The sequence below is a fragment of the Ceratotherium simum genome, chromosome 17 (assembly GCF_057802395.1).
Source record: "Ceratotherium simum simum isolate JZ-2026a chromosome 17, ASM5780239v1, whole genome shotgun sequence".
NCBI classification, from domain to species: domain Eukaryota; kingdom Metazoa; phylum Chordata; class Mammalia; order Perissodactyla; family Rhinocerotidae; genus Ceratotherium; species Ceratotherium simum.
In genome coordinates, this window is record NC_141916.1 from 21,170,055 (window position 1) to 21,197,572 (window position 27,518).

Sequence of the window (27,518 nt, forward strand, 5' to 3'; positions counted from 1 at the left end):
TTTTGATTTATTGCTGCCACCTTATTAAGGGCTTTCATTTGATTTTTGTACACATTACTTTAAATATACTTTTCTTGACTTCTTTTCTTCCACTTTACTTGGTTTGAAGGTATCTATTTGATGGTTATCGTAGCTATTTTTTATATTCATCCTTACTTTAATAAAGTCTGCAATTAATCAATTTCTACATCTTCCTCCTGAACAATACAAAGATCTTAGAACACTTTAACCCTAATCATCCCTGCCTGACCTATATGCTTTCATTACCCATTCTTTTACTTCTAGACTTTCCCCACCACCCAGAAATTAGACATTATAATTAGTATTTTAAACAGTTACTATAGTTAGGATTTACCTAGATATCCACCAATCTCTTTATTCAACTTTCCTTCTTGTATGTCAGATGTCCAATAGAAAATCATTTATCTTCTGCTTGAAATAAATTCTTGAGAAGTTTCTTTAGTGAAGATCTGCTGATTGTAAATGCTCTCAATTTTTATTGGAAAACATCTTTCTTTTCCCTCATTATTGAAGGATGGCTGCACTGGATACAGAGTTCAAGGTCCACAGTAATTGTCTTTCAGCACCTTGAAGATGCTACTACATCCCTGTCTTCTACCCCATTTTTGCTGTTGAGAAGTCAGCCAGAAGTCTAATCACCATTCCCCAGCAGGTGATCTGTCTCCTTGGCAATTTTCACAGTCTTCTCCTTTTTTAAAATTTTTTTTTTTGATGTTTAGTTTCCTATGATATTCCTAGATGTGAATTATTTTTTTTTTTATCCATCTTCTTGGCATTCACTGGGCTTCCAGAAGTTCTCCACAGTTCTGGAACCATCTCAGCCCTTGTCTCTTTGAATATTACCTCTTCCCTGTTCTATTTTATACTAGAATTCGATTTTCTCTCTCCTTTATGTCCCTTAATCTTTCATATTTTCCATGTCTTCGTCTTTCTGGTCTATATTCTAGACAATTTTTTCAGCTCTAGCTTCTAGCTTACTAATTTTTCCTTAGCTGTGTCTAATCGACTATTTAATCTAGCTAATCTAACTGAGTTTTAAGATTTAACATTTATTATTTTTTATTTCTGGAATTCTTTTTGGTTCTTTTCCAAGTCTAATTCGTTATTTATAGTCTCTTATTCCTTGCTCACTTTTTTGAGCTTCTCTTTTGTTTCTTTAATAAACCTATTAAACTTAGTTATATTCTGTGCCTAAAAATGGAAATATCTGAAGCCATTATGGGTGTATTTCAGCTAATTCTCACTCAATGTGCTTTATTTCCATGTGTGTTTTGTAACTTTCACTATGAGCTGCAATTTTCCTTGAAATTTCACCTGTGGCAAGTCTTTGAGTACTGGGATGAAGTTGAGTTCCTGCAGAGGATTTACATGTGATTCAGCCTGTGCAGTTCCAACCTAGGATCAGTTTACATTTTCTGCTTGAGTTTTTTTGGATCACACAGCCTATGAAATTGGACCACAAGCCCAGATGAGCACTGGCTTGTGGTTGTGAATTCTGAGGGGATATTTATTATTTTTCCTACCATCAGAATGACCCAAGCCAGTTTCCTTGATGTGCCCTTTTATGAGGAGGTTTATTTCTCATTCTCCTTACATAGAGAGTTCTGGGGTGTACCGTTTGAGGGCCTAACTTTATGCAGAATAATCCCTTGGCTGTATCTCCTGTCCCCATGCCCTGTGAAGCCATCAAAGGGAAAGCTCAAGGTTCCCAGGGTTCTAAATACACTCTCAGGGTGAAGGCTGGCTTTGGTTCATGCTTGTCAACTTGTGTTCCTACTTTCACTTCATTTTGAGTTCTGTCAATTTCTTTCTTTTGTGCCAGCTTGGTGATACATTTAAGATTAATGGTCGTTTAATTAAAATTGTTGTCGTTAAAGTTATTTCAACTGAGAGGGTCATTCAGGGTATCTAATCCATTGTACTGTTAGAAATGAAACATCTTTTTCAAGACTGGGGTTGAGATGAAGGTAATGCAAACTTGACACATACCATTCTTTGTCAATTGTTCTGATTCCAACACCGCTTCTTCTCAAATGCCCTCTACTTAGAAGGTGTTTGCTGTTTGGGAGAAAGAAACATGGCGATAAATCCTTAATTACTGCAGATCAAATGCCATCTGATAGTCTAATACAGTAAGATAACAAGTGATTAGAGAGGAGACTATTATTAATAACAAAGCAGGAATTGTGTCTCCTCACATTCAGAGCTTTGACAAGGAAGTAAACCAGATGTAGGCACCAAATTAGCCTCTCTATATGGCCAGATTGCATTGTCACACTGACAGGGTATAACATATTAGTCCAAAATTTAGGACTCATAGAATGGAGGAGAAGATAGGGGAGGGAAAGGTGATGTAGAGATGGATGTTTCTCTAGGGTTTCAGCTCCCAACATGATGGAAGTGGTTGAAATACTTCAATCATCTCTAGAAAACAACAATGGAGATTTTGACATTTGCCTTTGGGATTTACTTTAAATTCTTGTCAAGATCAAGAATAAGGTTCTTGGGAGGACGAAAAGAGGACAAGGTATGTCAGCATCATGGTGGAGTGAGTTGTTCCCTTTGTCTCTCCCCTCTAAGTTACAATTAAGTGGACATTCAAACCGACAGAGGATTCCCCACACAGCACAGTGGGATGCCTGAGAGATCCACGTAGCCTTACATCTGAAAGTGGGTGGATTGGATCCCTGGGAAGTGGCAGAACTGGGTGAGTGGAGCCCTTGCCCTCCCCGGCAGCAGTGATCCAGGTCATAGGTCATTATACAGTGGCAAGCATGTCTGTAAGATGAGGTGGCGGCAGCCTGGTCTCCGTGAACACTTTCAGAGTGGTGACCTGGCCCATGGGAGTACCCAGCAAGCAGCAGCAGCCTTGCCCATGGGAATGCTCCCCACCAAGTGGCAGCGGCTCAGCCCCCATGGAAGAGCCCTGCCCACCAAGTGCAGCAGCTCAGCTGAGCCACCCACAAGCTCAGAGTTGGCCAGCGCATGAAACAAAGTGCCCCTCCCCTCTTGCCTAGTGCAGCAACTGGCCATTGCCCTGCTGATTGCAATGGTCCTGTCCAGAGGAAAGCTACCCTATGGCGGAGCAGAGAAGCCCACCTGCATGTGAGTGCATGACCTACTAAGCAGCTGAGGCCAGCCCATGCAAACATTGAGCAGCCTTACCAGCACAACTTCCAGCAGACAGGGTGGGATCAGAAAACACAGCTCCTTCCCCCACCCCAGTGGTGGTAGATGGAATCTGTGACCTGATACTACAAGAAATGCACCGGCAAAGGATCAGTTCATCAAACACCATGAAGAACTACAGTAACACTTCAGAGCAGAGGGAAAATGACAAGTCTCCAGAAACTAATCCTGAAGTCACAGAAATTTACAATCTAAATGACAGAGAATTCAAAATAGTTGTCATAAAGAAACTCAATGAGTGACAAGAAAACACAAAAAGACAGTTCAATGAGCTCATGAATAAAATTAATGAGCAAAAAGAATTCTTCACCAAAGAGACTAAAACTAGGAAGAAAACAAAACAGAAATTCCAGACATGAAAGACACAACTAATATGATAAAAAAAAAATCGTCTAGAAACCATAAAAAATAGACCTGACATTACAGAGGGCAGAATTAGTGATTTAGAGGACAGAAATAGAGAAATACTTCAGGTGGAGGAGGAGAGAGAACTAAGATTTTTAAAATGTGAAGAAATTCTTCAAGAAATATCTGACTACATTAGGAAAAGTAACATAAGGATTATAGGTATACCAGAGGGAGAAGAGAGGGAGAAAGGAGCAGAGAGCTTGTTCAAATAAATAATAGCTGAGAATTTCCCAAACCTGGGGAAGGATCTAGACTTACAAGTACATGAAGCCAATAGAACTCCTAATTACATCAATGCAAAAAGATCTTCTCCAAGGCATACGATACTAAAACTGGCAAAAGTCAATGGAAAAGAAAAAATATTAAGGGCAGCAAGGCAGAAGAAAATAACCTACAAAGGAACTCCTATCAGACTTTCAGCAGATTTCTCAGCAGAAAGCTTACAGGCTAGGAGAGAATGGAATAATATATTCAAAATACCAAAAGACAAAAACTTTTAGCCAAGAATACTCTATCCAGCAAAACTATCCTTCAAATATGATGGAGAAACAAAAGCTTTCCCAGCTAAACAAAAGCTGAAGGAGTTTATCACCACTAGACCTGCCTTACAACATGATGAAGGAAGTCTTCCTATGAAATAAAAAGGCAAAGGTTTACCAAGCTTTGAGCAAAGAAATAAATTGACAGGAAACACTCAGAAAATCGCAGCTCTCTATCAGGATAGGTTAGCAAACAATTATAACATAAAACATAAACAGAAGGAAAGCATCAAAAATAACTATAAACACTTCCATTTAGTCACAAACTAACAGATACAAAAAAGAATTTGTGAAAAGAGTAACTCGGAAGGGGAAGAGGAAAGGGATGGAACCTGCTTGAGGTAATGGAGAAAAGAGGCTATCAGAAAATGGACTATCTCATCTATGAGATCTTATATACAAACCTCATGGTAACCACTAAACAAAAAACAGAGCAGAGGCACAAATCATAAATAAACAGAAAACCATCACAGAAAGCCACCAAACTGAAATGGCAGTCAGAAATACAAGGGAAAAGAAACAACGGAAATATAGAACAACCAGAAAGAAAGAGAAAAAATGGCAGTACTAAGCCCTCATACATCAATAATCACTCAAATGTAAATGGATCGAATTCTCCAATCAAAAGACACAGAGTGGCTGGATGGATTAAAAAATAAGACCCAACAATATGGTGCCTCCAGGAAACACATCTCAGCTCTAAAGACAAACACAGGCTCAGAGTGAAGGGATGGAAGATGATACTCCACGCAAATGACAAGCAAAAGAAAGCTGGTGCTGCCATACTTATGTCAGACAAAGCAGAATTCAAGATAAAAAAGACAATGAGGGGCGGTATATAATGATAAAAGGGACATTCCACCAAGAGGGTATAACACTTGTGAATACATATGCACCTAACACAGGAGCACCAAAGTATATAAAGCAACTACTAACAGACCTATAGGGAGAAATTGACAGCAACACAATAATAGTAGGGGACCTCAACAACCCACTTACATCAATGGATAGATCATCCAGACAGAAAGTCAACAGGCAAACAGTGGCCTTAAATGAAACACTAGACCAGATGAACATAGTAGATACATAGAGAACATTCCCTCCAAAAACACCAAAATACACATTCTTCTCAAGTGCACATGGAACATTCTCAAATGTTTCAAAACTGAAAGCCATTCCTCTGAGAACAGGAACAAGACAAGGGTGCCAACTCTCACCACTCCTATTCAACGTAGTGCTGGAGGTTTTGGCCAGAGCAATTAGACAAGAAAAAGAAATTAAAGTTATCCAAATTGGAAAGGGAGAAGTAAAACTCTCACTCTTTGCAGATGACATGATTCTACATATAGAAAACCATAAAGAATCCAACATAAAACTATTAGAAATAATACAACAACTACAGCAAAGTTTCAGGGTACAAAATCAACCTACAAAAGTCAGTTGCATTTCTATACACTAATAACAAACTAGCAGAAAGAATAGTCAAGAATACAAACCCATTGACAATCACAACAAAAAGAATAAAATATTTAGGAATAAACTTAACCAAAGAGGTGAAAGACTTATACACTGAAATCTATAAGACATTATTGAAAGAAATTGAAGAAAACATAAAGAAATGAAAAGATATTCCATACACACGGATTGGAAGAATAAACATAGTTAAAATGTCCATACTACCTTAAGTAATCTACAGATTCAGTGCAATCCCAGTCAGAATCCCAAAGACATTCTTTATGGAAATAGAACAAAGAATCCTAAAATTTATATGGAACAACAAAGGAACCCAAATACGCAAAGCAATCCTGAGAAAAAAGAACAAAGCTGGAGGCATCACAATCACTGACTTCAAAATATACTACAAAGCTATAGTAATCAAAACAGCATGGTACTGGCACAAGAAAACAGGCACACAAATCAATGAAACAGAGCCAAGAGCCCAGAAATAAAACCACACATCTGTGGACAGCTAATCTTTGACAAAGGAGCCAAGAACATACAATGGAGAAAGGAAAGTCTTTTCAATAAATGGGGTTGGGAAAACTGGACAGCTACATGCAAAAGAATGAAAGTAGACCATTATCTTACACCATACACAAAAATTAACTCAAAATGGAGTAAAGACTTGAATGTAAGACCTGAAACCATAAAACTCCCAGAAGAAAATATAGGCAGTACACTCTTTGACATTGGTCTTAGCAGCATCTTTTTGAATACCATGTCTACTCATGCAAGGGAAACAAAAGAAAAAATAACCAAATGGGACTACACCAGACTAAAAATCTTCTGCAAGGCAAAGGAAACCATGAACAAACTGAAAAGACAACCCACCTACTGGGAAAAAATATTTGCAAATCATATATCCTACAAGGGGTTAATTTCCAAAATATATGAAGAACTCATACAACTCAACAACAATAAAACAAACAACCCAATCAAAAAATGGGCATTGGATATGAACAGACATTTTTCCAAAAAAGATGTACAGAGGTCCAAGAAGCACATGAAAAGATGTTCAACATCACTAATTATTAGGGAAATGCAAATGAGATATCACCTTACACCTGTCAGAATGGCTATAATTAACAAGACAAAAAATAACAAATGTTGGTGAGGATGTGGAGAAAACGGAATCCTCATACATTGCTGGTGGGAATGTAACCTGGTGCAGCCACTATAGAAAACAGTATGGAGATTTTTCAACAAATTAAAAATAGAAATTCCATACGATCCAGCTATCCCACTACTGGGTATTTATCCAAAGAACATGAAATCAACCATACAAAGAGATTTATGCACCCCTACATCACTGAAGCACTATTCACGATAGCCAAGATGTAGGAGCAACCCAATTGCCCATCAACTGATGAATGGATAAAGATGTGGGGTATATATATATATATATATATATATATATATATATATATATATATATATATATATATATAATATATATATACACACACACAATGGAATACTACTCAGCCACAAAAATGACAAAATCGGCCCCTTTGCAACAACATGGATGGAACTTGAGGGTGTTATGTTAAGCAAAATAAGCCAGACTGAGAAAGACAAACACCATATGATTTCACTCATATGTGGAAGATAAACTAACACACGGATAAAGAGAAGAAATTAGTGGTTACCAGAGGGGAAGTGGGTGGGGGGAGTGGATGAAAGGGATAAAGGGGCACATATGTATGGTGATGGATGAAAACTAGACTATTGGTGGTGAGCACAATGCAGTCTAAACAGAAACTGATATATAATAATGTATACCTGAAATTACACAATGTTATAAACCAGTATGACCTCAATAAAATTGTTAAAGAAAAAAAAGGGGACAGGGAAGTGGGATATCGAGATTACTTCAAGGACAGCACCCTGCTCAACATCTCCATCCCAACCCTGCAAGGAGCCGATAGCTGGCATTTTCACGACGGGGCACCCGAACTACTTGCTTAAATGTTCTCTCTCGACCCATCCTCATGCACATTTTGGGTTTCATCAGAGGGAAAGGCAGGGAGAATGCGGGGGAGTGTCGGCAAGTGGGATATTATTCTCCTACCTGGGTAGGTCCAAGTCAAAGACTCCTGACCATCAGCTCTGGATGGCCCTTAAACTTCCCAGCACCTGACAGATGAGGAGCCTGGTGATGAATAAGGTACAGAGGTATGTGAGGTACACTGGGGAGCAGAGGGAGGGCAGGAAAGAAAGTTCGAGGGAGTACTTGGCTTGTTCAGACAGAGAAGAAGAGTTGGCAGAAGGAGAGTTAAAGGTTAAAACCTTCCAGTGAGGTAGGGCCTGTGAAGAAGGGATGGAAACCCCTGATGGTTCAGGCCTCTTCGCCACATTCTTTCTGGGCTTGGCAGCTTCCACTCAGAGGTCAGTCAAGCTGGACACCCCTACTCCCCAGGTTCCAGGAACCCCAACTGAGCGACAACTCTCCTCGAGAATGTGGGTTGAAGGAAGGTCCTTGGTGGTGGCCAAGCTTACCCACAAATGGCCACCACACCTTTTCCTGCTGGTTGCCACTGCTCAGAGAGCCTGTCCTGTTTGCCTCTCTCCTTGAATCTGGTTGGGGGACTGTGGCATGAGACTATTGGCAGCTGTGGTCCCAGTTACAGACCATAGTGGAATTCTACCTGGACCTCGCCTCAGGCTCTGCTTAAATAAGCCAAGCAGGTCAAAGAATTTAGCTTCTCAGCCTTCAAGAGATTCTCACTGATACACAGTGTGCTTCAATTTCTCCACGAAGCAGAGGGAAGAGGAGTTTCAGGGTGATGGAAAGAGTGAGACGTGGATGTCAAGGCAGTAGACTTGGTTTCTAGTCCCTGCTTTGCAGCTCACCAATCATAAACGTGGGTGGGTCACCTAAACTTGCTGAACCCTCTGGGTCTAAATCCCACTGAGGTCTGCAAGGGAGGATGCGTTACATGATCCACTGGGTACAAGAGGACAGTATCAAAGGCTTCCTTTTTGATTTGTTTTTTTGTCTTAAAAAAATTAAGCTTTAATATGTTTAATATACAGACTGACACCAGCACCCTCACTTGGTCCTCTTATCAGAAAGTCACGGGTCAGGTATGCTGGATGAGGTCTCTGTGTGTGAGGAAGGAGTGTCAGGGAAGTCAGTAAAAAGTTGCAAAAGTATCAACAACATCATTTGAAATATGAGTTTACATTCATTAATGTTAATGAGGAATCTCACCCTAACTGTATAGTATGACTTGAGATATGAGCTAATGATAGAATTTTGAAAATCATATTCAAATTTTTTTTTTTGCCAGTAGAGTTTTACAATCAATCAAGTTTAGAGACCACTTCTTGGCTCTGGGATGTGTAGATGATACAAAGCAACACAACTCCACTGTCATTTAGTCCAGAGTAAACCCCGCTGGAAGTGGAGGTGGACACCAAAAACAACAGTTTTGACAATGGTGACATCTTTCACAACACAGGACAATGGAGGCAAACACAACAGAGAGGGCCATCCGTGCTTTGTAGTATGTTTATCTCAGGTTAGAGGCCAAAGGCAATGGAGAAGAGCTGTCAACAGCCACATCTTCTGGAGTTGGGGCCCCAGGGAAGAGTTGTTTAACGCATTCCTGGGCTGCTGACGGAGTGTCCTTCCTGTTCTTCTGGAGAAAGACACAGGCGTGCCCAGGATGAGGCTTGCAGGGCTTCTGCTCATTGGTATGAAGAAAGGAGATCATTGCCTAATCATCTTCCCTGGAGACTTTCCTTTGGGGAAGGGGGGCTTCTTTTGAAAACAGTCAGCTTTTCCCTACTGACCTCTTCAGCAGTGATGTGACATTAACTGCACCGTCATCAGCGCCCAGGGTACCTACCCCCATGCCGCAGAGCCTCTCCACTTACCTCCCTCCCTAGGCTCTCCCCTAAGACACTTTTCCCCAGAAGAGCAAAATAAGAATTCCCCAAGGGTTAGGGGTCACTTTATCTCCTACTGGAGTCATAGTTGTTGCAAAACTTACAGCCACGGCAATAGATGTAGAAAGAACCCCAAGCCTCTGGTTTATTCCACGGATCTCTATGGTTGGAGTTGGGGCTGGAAGAGTCATCATTGTTGCTGGGGTTTGGATGGGAGCCCAGCAAATACCTGGGAGCCTAGGAGAGCTCTGGAGCTGCTTCTGCTTAGAGGTGGAGGTGGGAGTCTACACCTTCCTTTGGCCCCTAGGCTCTGCTTTACCATGCCAGCAGACGCTGTGTGTGGGCCAGCAGGCTGGCAGCCTAGGGCTCGAGGATGTGGGAGCAGGTGGGAAAGACAAGTGCCAAAAGCCCCGAGGAGGGAGACATGAGCTGGGCCACCGGGAATGGAGGCCTGGAGCCAGGCGGATTTGGATTGAAAAACCGGCGGTGCCCTACTCTTTCTGGGGCAGGCTGAGTCTGTGGACATTCACTTCTTATGACCTTGCACACAACTCTCCTAGGGCTGTCTCGTTCTTGAGAAGTCAGGATTTCTGAGATGCCATGAAGCATCCTGAGGCTGAAAGAATCCCCCCAAGCTGGTGAATACAGAGCATGGTATGATAACAGCTGAGTTAAGGCCACACAGGCAAACATTGGGTGGACACATACTGCCTCAGTGACCAACCCTGGCCTTGCCGCCTTGGAGGCAGGATCCTCCAAAGCCAGGGAGCCACTACGGGGTTCTGAGGGTGCTCTGTGTAAGTGAGGCTGGTCTCTCAAAGGCCTGTCTGGGAATCTGATGTTGCAGGTTCTAATTGAGAGGATTCCCACGGTGAGAGGGACTTTTTCAAACTTCGGGTCACAACCCATTGTGAGTTGTGAAATCAACTTGGTGGATCCCCAAAAGAAAGATGGAAGGAAGGGAGGGAGGGAGGAAGGAAGGAAGGAAGGAAGGAAGGAAGGAAGGAAGGAAGGAAGGAAGGAAGGAAGGAAGGAAGGGAGGAGACAAAATAAAAAACCTCACAGAGCATTTCTTGTTTCATAAAATTTATATACATGCATGGTATACGAGATCATGATAAAAACTTATTTCTTACTATGGGTTGCAGTTAAAAATTTGAAAAACATTATTCTAGGAAGACCCTTTTGTTTAGGTTGATTTCATTGCTTATAGTTTTTTCCATTCATTCATTCCACTTTCACCATCTGGAACATAAGCAGAGAGAACAGTCCTAACAGGGGTTAGAAAAGATAGATAAGTTAACCTTTCCGGACTTAATATTTTTTTAATCTCTAAAACAGGGGAACTGACTGAGAGGACGGCCTGGTGGCTTCTGTCTCTATGAATCCATGACTCTGTGTCTCTCAGAATGTTCTTTGGGAGTTTGCTGAATTAGAGTCTTCCCTTCATTCCCACCATGCCCATAACCATAAAATATTTAAGGAGAAAAAAGGGCCCTAAAAAAGGGAAAAGCAAACAGTTAGATGGGAGTGCTCCAGAGAGAGCTCAAAGGGCACCTTTTTACCTGGAGAGCAGCCTCTGGAGAGCTTATAAACCTCTGTCCATGGGGACAGGGTCTCCGGGAACCTCACAGGGACAAGGTGATCCACTCCAGCTCTGGCACCATGGCAAGAGGTTCTGAGGGTGCCAGCCAGCCTTGAGGACAGTGACCAGGCTGCAGAAAAGAGGAGCCCATCTGCTAAGGATAGGGTGCAGCCCTGTGGCCTGACTGCAGGCCTGCCCAGGCCACCCGCAGGCACCCATAGCCTGGTGGAGAGGCTGAGAAGCCAGACTCTGCCTTTCCCCAGATTTTGTGAAATGAAGTGCACAGGGGTGGACTCAGCCTGGCACCTCTGGAATCTCTCCTCCTAGGGAGGTCACACCTGGAAGGGCTCTTTTGTTTCTGCACAGACTGTTGAGTCTATAGCATGGTATCCTACACACCGCAAGCGCCTAGTAGATATTCCCTGATATAATTTTTCAGAGATGAATACTGACAAAAAACACAATCCGAACATCCTATAAGGACCACCACCCCTCCCAGGGACAAGTGAGAAAACAAGAACTGTTAACTTCAGGGAAAAGAAAGAGAAGATGAGTGTTTCCAGAGGTTCTGGTACATGTGTCCTGTAGCAGTCAAGCTAGAGGAGTTGAAAGCTATTAATTCTGTAGCACAGGACTGCTGCCTGTCATCAAAGTCTTCACAAGAACAGAATATGGATAGCAACCTCCCTTCCCAGTCCCTGGCTAGGGAGAAGCAAGATCAGGAGACAGGGAGTAATAACAACAAAAGCGGGAGAAGTGAATCTCATGTATTCCTGCTTCTCTACTTTCACAAAATTAAAATTCTTCCTAAGAATAAAGCTGAAGTGAAAAATCCACCTTTGTTCAATATAAATACAAGATGATTCATTATTAGGTGACAAACCAAGCAATATAGACAACACATGCTACAAAGACCAGAGAGTTGACAGGTCATTTTGGCCTGGAGATGTGGTGAGAGGCCTGATGTGATAGACAGGACCTGAAAGAGAACAGGGTCTGGAGAGACAGAGGAGAGAGAGCAGTTCATCTTCCCCTCAGGTACTGGGGGAAGATGAACAGAACTTGGTTAAGGACACAGGGATGGGGCTGATGACAGCATGTGCTAGGGGCTGTAATGAAACCTATATCCTGCAAATCTGCCAAATCCAGAACCTCTGAGTTTTCCAAAGCTTGCTTGCCTAGATTGTGGTCCAACAGGTGAAAAGCCCAAAGAAATATTTTTGGGGGGGGAGGCAGCATGGAACAGTGGAAAGTGCAGAGAGAAGTCCTGGGCTCAAGTGGCTCTGTCACTCTCCCGCCGTAAGAACTTCAACAACTCTGCACATCAGTGGTACCATGAGGAGAGTATTTTCTACTCTGCCTGACTCAAAAGGTCATGATGGACGTCAAATGGAGAGCTGTGAAAAGACACTAACAGTCAGTTACTATGGAATAGTTAGTACTCATCCACTACGACTTTTTTTTTTTTTTTTGCTGAGGAAGATTAGCCCTGAGCTAACATCCATGCCCACCTTCCTCTATTTTATATATGGGACGCCACCACAGCACGTCTTAATCAGCGGTGCATAGGTCCACACCCGAGGTTCTGAACCTGCAAACCCTAGGCTGCCGAAGCAGAGCATGGGAACTTCACTACACCACCGGGCCGGCCCCCTCTACTACTTTTTGATAAGGTTTATTTTTAAGATGCCTGGATCACCCATCTGGCCAATTAAGCACCACAAAAGTGGCTCCTGAGTGATCAACCTCTTACAGAGGCTCATGGAACTTCCTGAGAATGTCCCAAGGTGTTGGCTGCTAGAGATTTCCTCTTATACTTTTTTTGCCATGAGAATCACTGCTAGCTTTCCCGTGATGCTTTGGGCAAGGGGATTTTTTTCTTTTACTTTCATTACAAGCAGAGAATCCATCCATCAGACAGACAGGACCTCCAAAGGGGCACGTCCTTCATCTGTTGCTCAGAATAGATGGTCCATTCCCAAGTTCAATCAAACAATCTGTGTCTCTTCTATTTTTTTAAACCTTTTCGGAGAGACAGTTTCCACACTACTCCCTTAATGAACTGTTTCAGTGGTTAACACACTTCACTGTTTGAAGCTTCTGCCTTCTGTTTAGCCTCAGTCCATTTCTCTTGGTCCGATTATTGAGAGTTTGAGAGGGACTGGTTATCAGACAGTCTAGCATAACTGTTTCAGAGGCCAGGGCACCAGCCGACTTGCTGGGCTCTAGTACTGTCCTTCATTGAATGGCTGTGTAATGTTGGGCAAATCACTTAATCTCTCTATGCCTCAATTTCCCCCTATTTAGCTTGTCCCTTTGAGCCATGGTTTCCTCTTCTGTAAAAAGTGAATGGCAATATCTTCCCTGCCTAAAGGAGGTCACCAATGCTGGATGACCTTGTGGGCATCTCCATTATAGAACATTATGTTGTAAGCACTGTTTAAAACTTATACATTCTCCTACTGGACAATGAGGTGGAAGAAGGAGGGAACCATGTCTTTTTCATCTATCCTGTAGCATCTAGAGTGGTGCCTAGTACATTGCCATGGAAGCAATTGGAGTAGAGTAATTTTTAGCCAAAATATTTTATGGCGAGTTTTCCGCATCCACCTACAATTCCAGGTCTCAGGATGTACTCCTTACCTCCCTCCTTTCTTCACACCCATGTCGGGTAGGGGGGTGGGGGGGGGCTGGGGACCAGGGCCTGGGGAAGTTGAGACTGTGCTCGCTTGGATGAGGTTCGCGACGCACCGGGAACGTGGTCAGCCACGATCGCGGCCGAGAGGACATCGGGCGGGGGCGATGACGCAACTTCAGACTCCGTTTTCCGTTTACTCTTTTATCCTAGCGTGTGGGGTCGGGCTGGGCTCCCTGGCGCTCTGTAGCATTAACACGGCGGCGAGTGGCGCCCGGGATTTCCCACGAGCGCGGAGGGAACCGTTGGTGTCCGCGACAGCCGCCCGCCACCCCAGCGCCCCCCAGACGACGGAGGAGTCCTGGCCGGGTCAGCCTAGGTGCGGGTGACACACCTGAAAGAGGCGTCCGCAGCAGGCTGGGTAGAACCACGGCAGCGGGGATGGGGTGTGGGAGTGGGGGATAGGAATGCATCCCGGATCAACGCAGGCAGAAGCATGGACCTGCACACATACAACCATGGAAAACTCTCAGGCACGGAGGGCAGAAGCCTGCCTTGCCCTACGGACGGCAGTCGTGGAGGACCACACTGGGCAGAGCCTCCAGGCGACGGTGCAGTGGTTGATTCCAAGTCAAGATGGTTGCAGCGCGGCTGGATCGCCGGGCAAGCTAGGACTGGACCTGGGGGCGGGGCCCAGGGAAGGGGCGGGACCAGGGGCGGGGCCTTGCCAGGGGCGGGGCCAGGTGCTGGGCTGTCTCTGCTTGTCAAAAGGCAGCAGCCGAGCCAGAGGCGCCAGCAGCGCGGAGCAGCGTGCCCACCCGCCAGACCAGGTGCGGACCCCGGAGCGGCGGGGAAGGGGGTCCCAGGCTCGGGATTGGGCCCGGGGTGGGGGCGTCGGGGATAGTGGGCCTGAGTGCCCGGGTGCAAACACTAGAATCTAAGTCGCAGGGGCAAACTTGGCGACTGAGATCCGGGCTGTCGTGCCATGAGGCTGGGGCACTGAGGGGACACCGAGGTCTGAGAAAGAGCTGAAGTTCGAGCCAGGCTGGCCAGGGGAGCAGCGACTTCCTCCGCGCTCAGGCAGCCTAACGCAGAAATGCTCCACTAGCCCACTTCCCAGCACTTGGGCAACAAGAAGCATTTGTTTCCTTCCTCTGTCTGGGCACCCTGGCATGGAGTGGAGGAAGAGAAAGGGAGAGATTGGCTGTCGATGGTGCTAAGATCTCCTAGGGGTGGAGTGTGTGTAGCCTTATTATTTCGTAGGACCCAAGGATGATCACTTGCAATGGTAGAGTTGGATCTTTTAAGTAGAGCTTTTTTCTTTTTTTTTTTTTTTTTAACCACTAATGATTTTAGACCTAGTTGGCCCTAGTGCACTGGATTTATTTTTTCAGGAGAGCCTGTCCCTAGATGTCCAGAGGAACTCAGGGGCAAGCGTCTAAGCAAGGAGGGGCTCAGGGAGTAGGTTCTGTTTGGGGAGTGAGGGACCCCACCTTTGTGGGTGGAGGGTGAGGAGGATTCAGGGCCAGTATCTAGGAGGGAACAGCATGCTGTGTCGAGGGAGCAGTGGACATTGGCCCCCCTCCCCCCATGGACCACTGAGGCTGAGACCCAGGCTGCCTGGGCTGGGACAGCCCTGGGTCTCTGAGCCCCGGCCCTTCCCGCATCTCCTCCTCCTCCTTCTCCACCTCCTCTTCCTCCTCCTCCATGTGGTGAGTGAGTCAGCCTCCTGTCTGGGCTCAGTTGCAGCCAGAGGGGCCAGAGCCCAGGCAAGCAGTTGGGCAGGCATTTTCTGAGCTTTGCAGAAGCTCTCCTGGGCAGAGTTCAGCTCTGCTTCTGCTCCCTGCTGGAAGGCCGTCTTCCTCGTGGCTGGTGTGGCCACTCCTGAAGGGGACACCCAACATGGCAATGATTATGGGATGGCTATGGTATGATTCCAGAAGAGGTTGAGTGTGAAGGGATTATGGCTTTGTGGTAAATCCACATCTCTTATCCTTCTCCTAAGATCAGGAGGGGCATCCCAGCACTGCAGATTTTCCAGCCCCTCATTCCATTTCTGCTGAGTGATCTTGTTAGCAGCCGACGTCTGTTAGTGAGGTGGCTGTGCACAAGAAATCGGGAAGGTTCTGGGACTAGGGAAGCCATGGTGTTGGCAAAGAAGGTTTTTAACTCAGGCTAGGAAGTGGGGGTGGTTTGCTAAGGCGGGAATGGATTATCTGGACCCCAGATCCTCAACTCTATGAACTGAGAGTGTTGTGTGTTGGGGGACGTTCCTCAATCAGTCCCTGTCCAAGTGCTGGAGGGGGTTGTGGGTCCTTCTGAAATGGTGTTAGGACTGATGTGCAGCCAGACCAGGAGGTAGTAAGACTGCAAATTTTTCTCTGGCCTTTGTTTTGGGTGCTTCAGATCCTTGAGCAGCAATAGGAGCCCCAGAGCCGATTGCCCCCTACTCAGTGGCCTCTCTGGACCTATTTGAGAAGAATCCACAACCAGGCTGTGGAGCTGACTCAAACTGTAAAAAGCTGGGGAATTCACAGTCTGTGCCCTGGCTGGGTCCCATGGCTTTGGTTTGGCTGGTCCCTGATCAGCCACAACTTGGACCCTTTCCAGGGTAAAGGAAGAACTGGAGAGTGGGATAAGGAAGAGAGTTAGGAAGCTTTCTCGACCCCTCTCAGCTCTTCAGCTAAGATAGTCACTCGTCATTTGTATAAATATTGTGGAGGGCCGGCCCCGTGGCTTAGCGGTTAAGTGCGCGTGCTCCGCTACTGGCGGCCCAGGTTCGGATCCCAGGCACGCACCAACGCACCGCTTCTCCGGCCATGCTGAGGCCGCATCCCACATACAGCAACTAGAAGGATGTGCAACCATGACATACAACTGTCTACTGGGGTTTTGGGGAAACAAAAAAGGAGGAGGATTGGCAATAGATGTTAGCTCAGAGCCAGTCTTCCTCAGCAAAAAGAGGAGGATTAGCATGGTTGTTAGCTCAGGGCTGACCTTCCTCACACACAAAAAAAAAATTGTGGAAAGTCTGGTGCTGTTTGGGGTGCCTTGGTGATTTGTGTTTATGGTTTCTCAGTCTTCTCCCCTTACTCAACCTCAGAACTGATCCTCTTTTTAGAACTAAGTCCTGGAGGAAGCACCAAGAGGACCTCTTGGACCCCCACCCTCCACTCTCAGAACAAATAGCCAGTGTGCAAAACCAATATCTTCCATGTTTGGAGGAAGGCCTGGGGCCTAGTGGGCCAGACCAAGTGGCTATCCAAGACAGGACAGGGAGTCCCAGTCGTTCAGTTCTTTACCCCACATCCTATGGGGGCAGCGACCTCCTGGTCAAGAGCTGCCTCTGGAACCTCTGCTAGAAACCTGCCGTGGCCTAGTCGGGTTCTAGTGGCTGGAGAGTCAGAGTCAGGGGCACTGGAGACTCTGAGGTAGGACGGCATGCCGGTTTGTTGCTGGACAGGATGATTCTAGGACTCCAGCTTTCCATTTGTAGCTGCTGCAAGTCTGTTTTGGAAGCAAGAAGAGGGAAGTAAGGAAATAATGGGATTTGATTAGGAGCTTCTTGTATGCCCAGCATGGTGCTCGGCCCTCCGAGGAATGACAGGAAGCAGAACCCACGAGACCAGACCTCTTCCCCTGAGACGGTCTGAACCCCAGGGTGGGCAGCACTCTCGGGCTCTCTCTCCATTACTGTCTGGTTCTGAGAGGATCTAGCTGGACACAGCTGGTGGCTGTGGCTCTGGACCTCCAGGGCGTTGTTTTTAGTTATGCTTTCCTCTGATTCCTCCGTGCACGTCTCCTGTGTCAGTGCCCTCCTAGATGGGCTAGAGAGAGTGACCATCTAATTTATTGTCCAAACTGGGATACTTTTGAGAGTGAAAGGGGACGCTATTTATAGTTATGTGGGGACATTAGAGATAAACCAAAACTGTCCAGAGCAAACTGGAACATTCAGTCATTCTAGTGAACACCACTCCAAACCCAGTGGAGGCCACAGTGATGAAGAGAAGATGGGTGGGTGTGGGTTTAATGAGGAGAAGAAGATGGGGGTAGTGCTTAATGATGAGGGGAAGATGGGGGTTGCTTCATTCTGAGGGCAGCCTCAACACCCCAGCCTGCTCCCTGGGGTGCAGCCAATTGCAGTCTTATCCTTGAGGGCAGCGCTGCTCCCAGCCACCCTCTCCCAGGACCCAGCCTACTGCTCGTGCGACTTCCCTTCACCCTTGACTTGTGACTGGCCTCGCCTTTGGTTTTCCTGCCCCACCCGTACCTCAGACAGGGACAGGAAGGCCTGCCAGCTCCCCTTCAGCTGCCCCTGGGGGAATTGGGGTTCATACTGGAGCCAAGACATAATCTCATGCTTCCTCTTCCCTCTTCCCCATATCTGCAGCCTCTTCATTTTGTCTGTCCAGCTTCCAGACCTCTGGGGGCCACACCATCCCCCAAGAAAGTCCAGCTCTAAAGCAGGTAAACAACCAGGAAGGGCAAGGTAGTCAAACCTCGCCCATGTGGAAAAAGGGCACAGGTCACTTGTAATCGGGTTCCTGGGAAATGTTAAGCAAAGTGGAGGTCAGAGCCAGAGAGAAGCTTCTTAGCAGCAGATGGGGTCAGTTCCTTTGGACACTGGAGTCTGACTCTCCAGTCTGGTCGGACTATTGGGGAAATGGTCCAGGGTGGGGACAGACTGTTCTTGCTCAACCCAAGCTATAGGCGTTGGTGGCAGCAACTGCATCCTGCCGTGGTGACGTGTGGAAGAGAAACTGCCCCCCTTCTGAATCCTTGGTCTTCTTGGTCCAGATGCTCGGGGCAGGCTCCCTGGAGAGTCCCCAGAGGTCGGGTGTGTGAGTGATTGGGGTGTTGGGCGTGGTGAGGTGGAATCTTCTAATGACTTCGTAATGACTCTGTCTGCTGTGGCAGGAAGGAAATCATTCTCATCAGCAACAAATGAAAAGGGCAGGTGAGGACTTCTTGGGAAGTCTCACCCTTTGAAGTCACTTGTGGGGAGGGGGAAGGGGAGAGACCCCCTGGGCTGGCAGGGGTAGGAGGGGGTGGCTGGTCGGTAAATGGCGGGAGCGAGAGGTAGAAGCAGCAGGCACTTGGGGAGTCTGAGTGTGTGTCATGCTTTTGCAAACCTGCCCTGCAGGTCCCACGCCAAGGAATAGACCAAGCAGTGTTCCCAGAATCGGATACCACACAAAGTCCCCATTCTGCACAGGGAGAGTCTTGGTCCTGAGCAGGGCGTGGGCAGCTGCACCAGCGGGAAAGTGGAGTTTGGGCAGGACCCGGCAGCCAGTTCCTGGGAAGCTGCTGCCTCTCACTGGCCTCCTGATGACAGATTGAAGCTTTGAGGTGTTATGCAAGATGTGACATTCCAGGCACTGTGGGGCACCCAGGAGGCCCAAGGCTTTGCTGGTGACACACCCAGTGTGTGCCACCTGCTGACACTGGAGTTGTAGCTCCAGGAACAGCTACTCACTGAATGCTCAGCTCAGTTATACCAGGTGCCGTGCTGAGTACATGGCCCACGCGGCCACCCAGACCTGCCACATCCTGGTGAGATGGGAACCACTGTTATGTTCCTTTTACAGATGGGAAACTGAGGCTCAGTGAGGTTGAGCAACGTGCTAAGGTGACACAGCTGGCGAGTGGGACAGTCAAGACTTTCGCTTGGGTCTGTCTTAACCTCTGTGGAACTCTACCACGTCTGCATTCATGGGCATTCACGGGCGGCCACAGGGCGTTTAGGGCCATGACTTGCACACAATTTTTGTTGTTGTTAGTGCCATCTAGTCAATTCCGACTCCCGGCGACTCTGTGTACAGCAGAGCAGAACCCTGTGCTGTATTTTTGCTCCGTCCTCTCACCTTCTGGCGCTGTATCAGACAATGCTCCACTGCTATTCATAGGGTTTTCATGGCCCCTTTTTTCAGAAGTACATGGCCAGGTCCTTCTTCCTAGTCTGTCTTAATCCGGAAGCTCCACTGAAACCTGTCCACCATGGGTGGCCCTGCTGGTATTTAAAATCTTGGTGGCACAGCTTTCAGCATCAGAGCAACATGCAGCCGCCACAGTATGACAACCGACAGACAGATAGTGTGGTTCCCTGACCAGGGAAGAAACCCCGGCCGCAGTGGTGAGAGCGTGGAATCTCAACCACTAGACCATCAGGGCACGTAATAGGCCTGCAGTAAACATTTGTGAGCAGCAGGGTTAGATTTGCTGACTAGTTTGAGCAAGTTGGCCTGGGAGCAAGCTCAGTTTGCCCACATGTGACTCCAGGGACAGTGGGCTCTCAGAAGAAGGCTCCCTCTGCCAGCACCCTCAGGCCTCAGTACCTCTCCGGCAGTCTTGGGTACCTTACTCACGTAAAAATAGACAAGAACCTGAGAGAGGTAGCTCTGTGCAGAGAGATTGCATGGCATCAAAGAAGACTTGAATGGTCTGGAAGGCAAATAAGAAGCGCTCTTTCAGTTTCAAACAAGCCACTTTATTGATAACCTGCTATGTGCTAAGTGCACCAAGGAAGAAAAAGCCATGGTCCCATTGGCCAACTGGAGCTATTCTCACCTTGCTTACGTATTCCCCTCCTGGCTACTCCTTCAGGAATCCTCCTGAGCCCAGGCCACCTGGAAGGAGAAATGGACTCGAGCCTCATCTGAGAGCTTCTGCCAGGTGCTGTGCTGACCACTTGTCTTCTTTAATCTTCCCAGCTTCTCTTTGGAGTAAGTTACTGTTGTTCTCTCCAGCATGTATATGGGTAAATCAAGGCTTAAAGAGATGCAGTAACCTGCCCATGGCAACAAAGTCAGTCCGTGACCACTGTTCCACACTGCTTGCTGGTGTTGGGCTTGACCGTACAAGCCACTCCAAGTGCCAGAGCCAAGAGACAGAGGTAGGAGGAGGAAACACTTAGCTTGTTCCTCTGCTGACTTGTCCCTCAGCTGTGGTTCCCAGGGTTCCTTGGTGTATGACTGAAATCTTAGGCAGTGCTGTTAGAAGCTGTGCTATCGGCCTGGTGGAATAGGAGAAACACGGGGTTCAAGTTAGACACACTTGGGTTCAAATCCTGGCTTTGTCACTTTTTAGCTTGTGACCTTGGGCAAGTTTCTTAATGTCTCTGAATCTCGGGTTCCTTATGTGTAAACTGGGGGTTTAGAGTTGCGTGAGGGTTAGAGATGATGTAAGTCAAATGCCTGGCACGAAGGAGGCCCTTGAAAAGCATGTGCAGACAGTCATTCAATAGATATAGACTTCATATCTAAAATGAACAAGTTGTACTAGATGAGTTTCTAAAGCCCGTTTCAGCTGTAGTAATTGCATTGTCCTTCACGTAGGGACCTGGTTTCTGGCTTACGTGTGCACCTGTCTGATGTGCTGTGTACAGGTGGCTGCGTACACGCCACTGCCTGACTCTGAGAGCCCTGTGCAGGGTTTCCCGGTGCCGTTGAAGCCCTTCCTCACTGGACTTCCACCAGCAGTGGGTGAGGGATCCCTTGGTGACACAGCTTCCCCCACACTTGGCATTCTGTTTGGTTCAACAAAGAGCCTGGTGTTAGTGCTGAGCACATTCTAGGTACTCAGTTAGTACCCACAGAGGTATATTTTTGCCAAGTGGATTGGAAGGGATGTATACTTTCCTTGGGCATCGATTTTGAGGAAAGGACATGAAAGTACCAGAACCGTGTGTCTGCCAGCTAGTCAAAGCATGTGGGGCCAGAGCCAGTGATGGGATGTACATCTGTCCAGGGCTTCTTGATCATTTAAAGGCTCCAAGGGAGGTGAACTGAAGTTTAACAGTCTCCATTGGCCAACTGTTTGGAGCCTGGCCTTGTTCTTTGACCCTCTGGCTTGTCCAATCTGAGAAGCAGGGGGTGGCTGGAGGGTTGAGGTGGAAAGAACAGGGGAGGTGCCGTGTGGAAAGGAGCAGAATGCCCACAGAGAATCCCTTCCCATTCCAAGGATTGAACACACTGCCTGGGGTCACTGGGGAAAAGAAGAGTTAGATATACCCGGCGTCCTGGCAGCCACATAAACAGCCAGCTGCCCACCCACCCAGCCACCCACAGGACAGAAGAATGTGGCTGGCTAGGCAGTTGCATGGGCCACCCCAGCCCACAATCCTGTAATTACACATCTGGTCTGTGCCTGCCAGCTCCAGGGGCAGGCGAGTGCCTCTGCCCTGGGCCTCATCTTGGTCACCAAGCCCATGCTGGACTCCGTGGCAGGGCCCCACCTACTCATCAGCCACCTCCCACCCCCGACTCTGCCCCGGTGTCTCTCTCTACACCAAACTTTGACCCTTGTGAGGCTGAGATATCATATAATAGCTGACAATCATAATAAAACAATGGTTATTATAACTTCTATGTTCCAGGCACTGAGTTAAATGTTTTTCATGCATTTTCTCATGTATGTGTCTCAATAGTCTTATGAGGTAGGTAATATTGTTATTCCCATTTTATAGAAGAGGAAACTGAGGTTCAAAGAGATTAAGAGGTTAAATTTCTTGCCCAAAGCCATCAAGTTCCTAAATCAGAACCAGAATTTAAATCCAGGTCTTTCTATGTCCCGAATATATGTCCCTCCTTCACTTGGCCACTGCCTGTCCCACGTAGCGCCCTTCACCCAGCTCAGGCTTCTCCCTTCCTTCCCCTTCCCGTCTGAGGAGGGCTGGAAAAGGGGCAGCAGGTGGTGCCAGTGGAGGGTGAGTGGGACAGTTCCAGCCTGGCCAGGAAGATGCTGGAAAACACCTTCGGGGCAGAGTTCTTTGTTCCAAATGGCTCTGAATTTCCGGACTTCTGCCAGGGGCTGGAAGCTACTTCTGCCCAGCCTATTTGGCAAGCACACCCACCTCTTTGGTGCCATGATGTTAAGAAGTGGGGGATGGGTTGCCTCAGGTAAAATTCCATTATAATGAACTCCATTTGCCATCTGAATGGCTTTGTTGAACTGGAATTATGTTGACTTGTGTGCAGTGGAAGAATCAAGTATGCAGCCTGAGAAACTGGAGGTAAAAAGGAGCTAATTCATCATTGGATGTCTCTTAGTAAAGCTCCAGAAAGGTTTAGAACCTAGAAGGAGAAGAGTCAGACGCCCTTCTGGTTCCTCCTTGAATGCCAGTCTCCTGGATGGTTGGGGGGTGCGGGGGGCAGGGGGAGAGCTGTGTGCTGAACTCCACCTGGCAGTACTGTGACTCTTCAGTTGTGCATTTCACCTACTCTATTGTGAGCCCCTGAGAACAGGTCTGCATCCTATCTCTGAAGTGTCACCACTCAACACAATACCTAACACATCACAGATACGCTCAATAGATGTTTCTTGGATAGAAATATATTTGTAGGTAGACCGGGTCCCCGAGCGAGAAAGGAGAGTTGAAGGGCAATTGCTTTGTGTGGCGAAAACATCTTAAAAAATAGCTGAGCTGCAACTCAGATGAATTCTCCCCAGTTATTGAACCAATTGTGTGCAATAACAGGCACTAACATTTCCCGAGCAGGTACCTCATGCCCGGCAGCGTGCTAAGCACTTCACACGCATTATTATCTCATTTAATCTTCATGGGCTTATGAGGTAGGTATTGTTATTTTGCTCATTTAACAGGCGAGAAAACAGAAGGATAGAGAGCTCAGGTCATTGATTCTGGTCACACAGCTGGCAGAGAGGGAAGCCAGGGCTGGCACCCAAGCAGGCTGTCTCCAGAGCTCAGTGTCTTAACCATGTCTCCCTGACCACAAGGCTCTGCTGTCACTGTGGGCTGGATCTGGGGACCAGGGCCAGACGGGTAATGAGTGAGGCTGGAGGGATGCAAACCCTGGTGGGGTGGACCAGAGGGCACAAGCCTGGCCTACAAGGGCAGCCTCACTTCAGACCGGCAGAGTTGCCAATGGAACTACAGCCCAGTGTGGCCAAATGATCCAATTTTTTTTTATAGGAAGCTGGACATCCAGACTTTTTTCAAAAGTGAAATCTATTTTTTTTTTAAACACTGACAACTAATTTAAAAATTTATCATCACTGGTGGTGATCGGGGGGTGATGGTGGGATGGCGAACAGAACACATCCACGGTCAGGTTGGGCCTGCGGGCCTGCAGTGTGTCCTCTGGCAGTTTCTTTATTTTAAGCAGTGACTGTTACATAGAGGGTATTGTTTATATAGAATTCCTTCCTAAAGGCGGGAATGATCACTCTCCGTGGGCACTCCTCCCAGCCAGTGATAATACTTTAATGCAGAGTGTTTCTTTCTGGAGAGCTATCATGAAATCTTTCAGTCTATGATATTCCATGAATGAATTCTCTCCTTTCCTCCTTCCCTCCCTCCTTCCTCCCCCACTGTCTTCCCAGTCGGATATTTTCCCATAGGTATTAGAAAGAATGTTCTGGGTAGAGAAATCAAAAGGAAACTAACAGCCCAGGAAAGGGTCTCTAGGCAAAGAAAAAGTGGAATTTGGGGACTGGACTTAGAAGGCAACAAACGATGCTTGTCATGCATGATATGAAACCCGCTCTGCACCCTGGGCTTTCCTGGGCTGTCAGGAGCTCGTGCTGCCAGAGGGAGGATCGTGCTCCAAGTAATATTTCAAAACGCTTCTTCACAGCCTTCTACTTTATACGTGGATTTAGTCCTCCTCTTCCTCTTAAATACCCGGCAAATAAGAGTAAACTAATAACTAACGTTTTTATGGAATATAACAATTTTTATAACACACTTTAAATATTTTATCTCAGGCCGGCCCCGTGGCTTAGCGGTTAAGTGCGTGCGCTCCGATGCTGGCGGCCCGGGTTCGGATCCCGGGCGCGCACCGACGCACCGCTTCTCCGGCCATGCTGAGCCTGCGTCCCACATACAGCAACTAGAAGGATGTGCAACTATGACATACAACTATCTACTGGGGCTTTGGGGGAAAAATAAATAAATAAAAAATAAATAAATAAATAAATATTTTATCTCAGCTGCTACAACAATCTTGTGAGATGGGCAAATAGGTGTAGAATCCCCTTTTTGAGGCTTGGTGACGTAGCAGTGTTTTCTTCCTCTTTTTTCCTCCACTCCACAAGAAAGCAGTGGCCTTGGAGGCCTGAAACCCAGGGTGCAGAGAGCCCCCAGCTCCTAAAGGCCTTCCCTCACCTGCCACCCTCGCTCCCCACCTGGCGACCACAGGTGGGGGTAGGGGGGGCAGATAGTAAGTCCAGATCCCTTGACTAAGGTCCCCACCTCCCTGAAAATCCCGCTCCAGGGGGGTGCAGGGTGGGAATGGGAGAGGCCCTCAACTGATGAGTGGCCAGTGGCCAGCCTCCTCCCCAAGCCTACCCCCACCACCTGTCACCCTGAGCTATTGTTTCCAAAGCTGGGCAGAAAGTAGCTCACTGGAGGGAATTATTCCGTGTCTCTTAAACTTCAATCCTGGGCTACTGAAGAGCCTGGCTGCAGAGTTGTTTTCAGGTCAGGGGGAGTTCTGGGAGAAATAAGGGGTGGGGGAGCAAATGGGAAGCAGTGGGTAGAGGGGCCGCCACCTTCCCCCAGGGGTGGTGGTGGGCCATAGCCACTGGCTTCCTCCCCTAGAATGCTGCCCACTGGGCCACCTGACTCCAGCAGACAGAAGGGAGCCTGCCCAGCCAGCTGGAGCAGAGTTTCACTCACAGCTCATTTAATTGAGCACAGGCTCTGAGCTGGTCCATCAGATTCCTTCTCCAAGGATGTTGGCCTCTGCTGGAAAGAGTGTTGGGTAAAGGGAGTGGAAATTCTGTTACCTGGTGCAGAGGCCCGGGTGGGCATCAGGCCTGGTTCAGGGCAGCCCGGGGAGGAGCCTCAGCTAACTGCTGAGGAGAGAAAGGGGTTGTTCCTCTGGAGAGCCTGGATGTAGCTCCTCCTGTGCTCTGAGGCAGCATTGAAAGCTGCTCTGTGCATCAAATCTGTTCCATCTTTGCCTCTGGGTACCAAAGGAAAACCAGGAAGAGGAAGGTGGCCAGTGGGTAGGGCTGGGGGAGCAGGCTTACAGTTTGGAGAAGGTTCACGGGTTGGGACAAAGGCAGCTATTTCCTACCACTTTGTGGCCCTGGAGAAGAATCCTCCAGGCAGATTAGGACATTTTGGCCTGAAATGTTGAAAGAAGAAGGTTATCTTCAATTATAGATCCAAGAGGAAGGCTGGGCTTGTGTTAACGACAGCCAGCTGTGAGTGTGACATCCGTACTCAGGGTTTGGGCTGGCATGTGCACACATGTGTAGGGGACTTCCCACATGTGTCCATGTTGCAAGCTGTTTGTGACCATCGTGTGTTTGTGATTGATACCCTTCCTTAGAGTGATTCCTGGCAACAAGGAAGTGACCCTGTTGACTGGGAGAGAGGAGGGAGCTGAGCGGACTGTGGAGGCCAGTCTGGGCATCTGTGTGGTAACTCAGCTCTCCCCGTGCCCAGCAACCATATCTGGCCACTCTGGACAGATGGATGCACTGAGGAAGGATTGAGCGGGTGACCTGCGGCCGAGTCCTTCACCAACTTCCGTCTGCCCTCGCTGAACCTTTTGTTCTTTCTTTTGGTTTTTTCTCACAAAACCTCTTTTTTCTTATTCAGCTGGGCTGAATTTTCCAGAACTCGCTCTTCTTCCTCTCCCATCCAGCTCAATTACTGATGGTCCTATTCCCAGGGTAAAGGATTCCCCCCAAAGGAGGACAGGGGGTGATGGCTCTGGGTTGCAGGAGAGGCCCACTGCTTTGCTGACCTCCAGGGCCCTTTCTCAATGACCCAGTGTGAGAGAGGCTCCTTTTTATTCTCTTCACAGTGCTCAAGGTCAATTCGGGTTGAAATGGGGATCTGAATTGAGTCTGAAAGTCTTCAGTTTCAAACTATCATTACAATAATTGAAAATTCCTAATATTCCAGACTCAATGGGTTTACTAGAAGAAGTACTCAGTAGAGGAAAGAATGGACCATACTTCTGACAGGTCTTTAAAATGAGTGTGAGCTTTTATTGGTTCATCTCTTCCTGGTGCCCCTCTCTCTCCAGCCGTCAGGGACTAGTTTCTCTGCCTCGAATGCGCCCTTTCCCTTTTGCCCCTTAGCCTTTGCACAGGTGCTGTTATCTGCCCGAAACCCTCGTTACCCTTCTTAGCACTGCCACGTTAAACTACAATCCTTCCTGTCTCAGTTGAAAGGCTGAGAAGCGACCTCCTCTAAAGAGCCTGCTCTACCCGCCAAGACAAGGCCAGGTGCCTGCCCTCCCACGTGCTCCCATCATACCTGTGCTCACCTGTATTGTAACATGGATTGTACCCAATTATAGGTTCCTGTCTGTCTCCCCAAGTAGACTGTAAGCTTCAAGAGGGCAGGGGCTATGTCTTACTCACCAGTGCTTCTCTGACATATAGCGCAGGGCTTGCCACATAGTCAGTGCTTAAAACCAGGCAAGGGTCACCGTCAAAGATAAGGCATCGGAGGCCAGAACCAATGCCCACCACAGTGTGAGGCCAAGAAGAAAGACTGCAGCCTCCGTGGCGCTCCAAGGGGGTTCCCAAGAGGAAATCTACACAGAAGGATGGCTGGAACCCTGACCAAACAGAGGATCTGGAAAAGCCCTTTGGGGAAAATCATTCTAACAGAGGCACAGCCAGTGTCGCCTTGGGGTGACTGCTCTGCCCTCTAAAGAGAATGGAACCTCCCCCCTTGGCCAGGCCCTGAGAACTTCATGGATACATGAGAAGTGTCCACCTCCTCACTAATGACCCAGAAGATCGAGAGGATGTCTTT

General features: G+C 47.4%; 1 protein-coding gene across 1 annotated transcript in view; it reads left to right on the top strand.

The window, feature by feature from the left end:
- Nucleotides 1-14,559: 14,559 nt before the first annotated feature.
- The window catches only part of VDR (vitamin D receptor), a 55,095-nt gene continuing 42,136 nt past the window's right edge, over nt 14,560-27,518 (top strand). The window contains exon 1 of the mRNA XM_087442491.1: nt 14,560-14,601. The gene's annotated coding sequence lies outside the window, so the exon portion shown is untranslated. The remainder of the gene's footprint in view (nt 14,602-27,518) is intronic.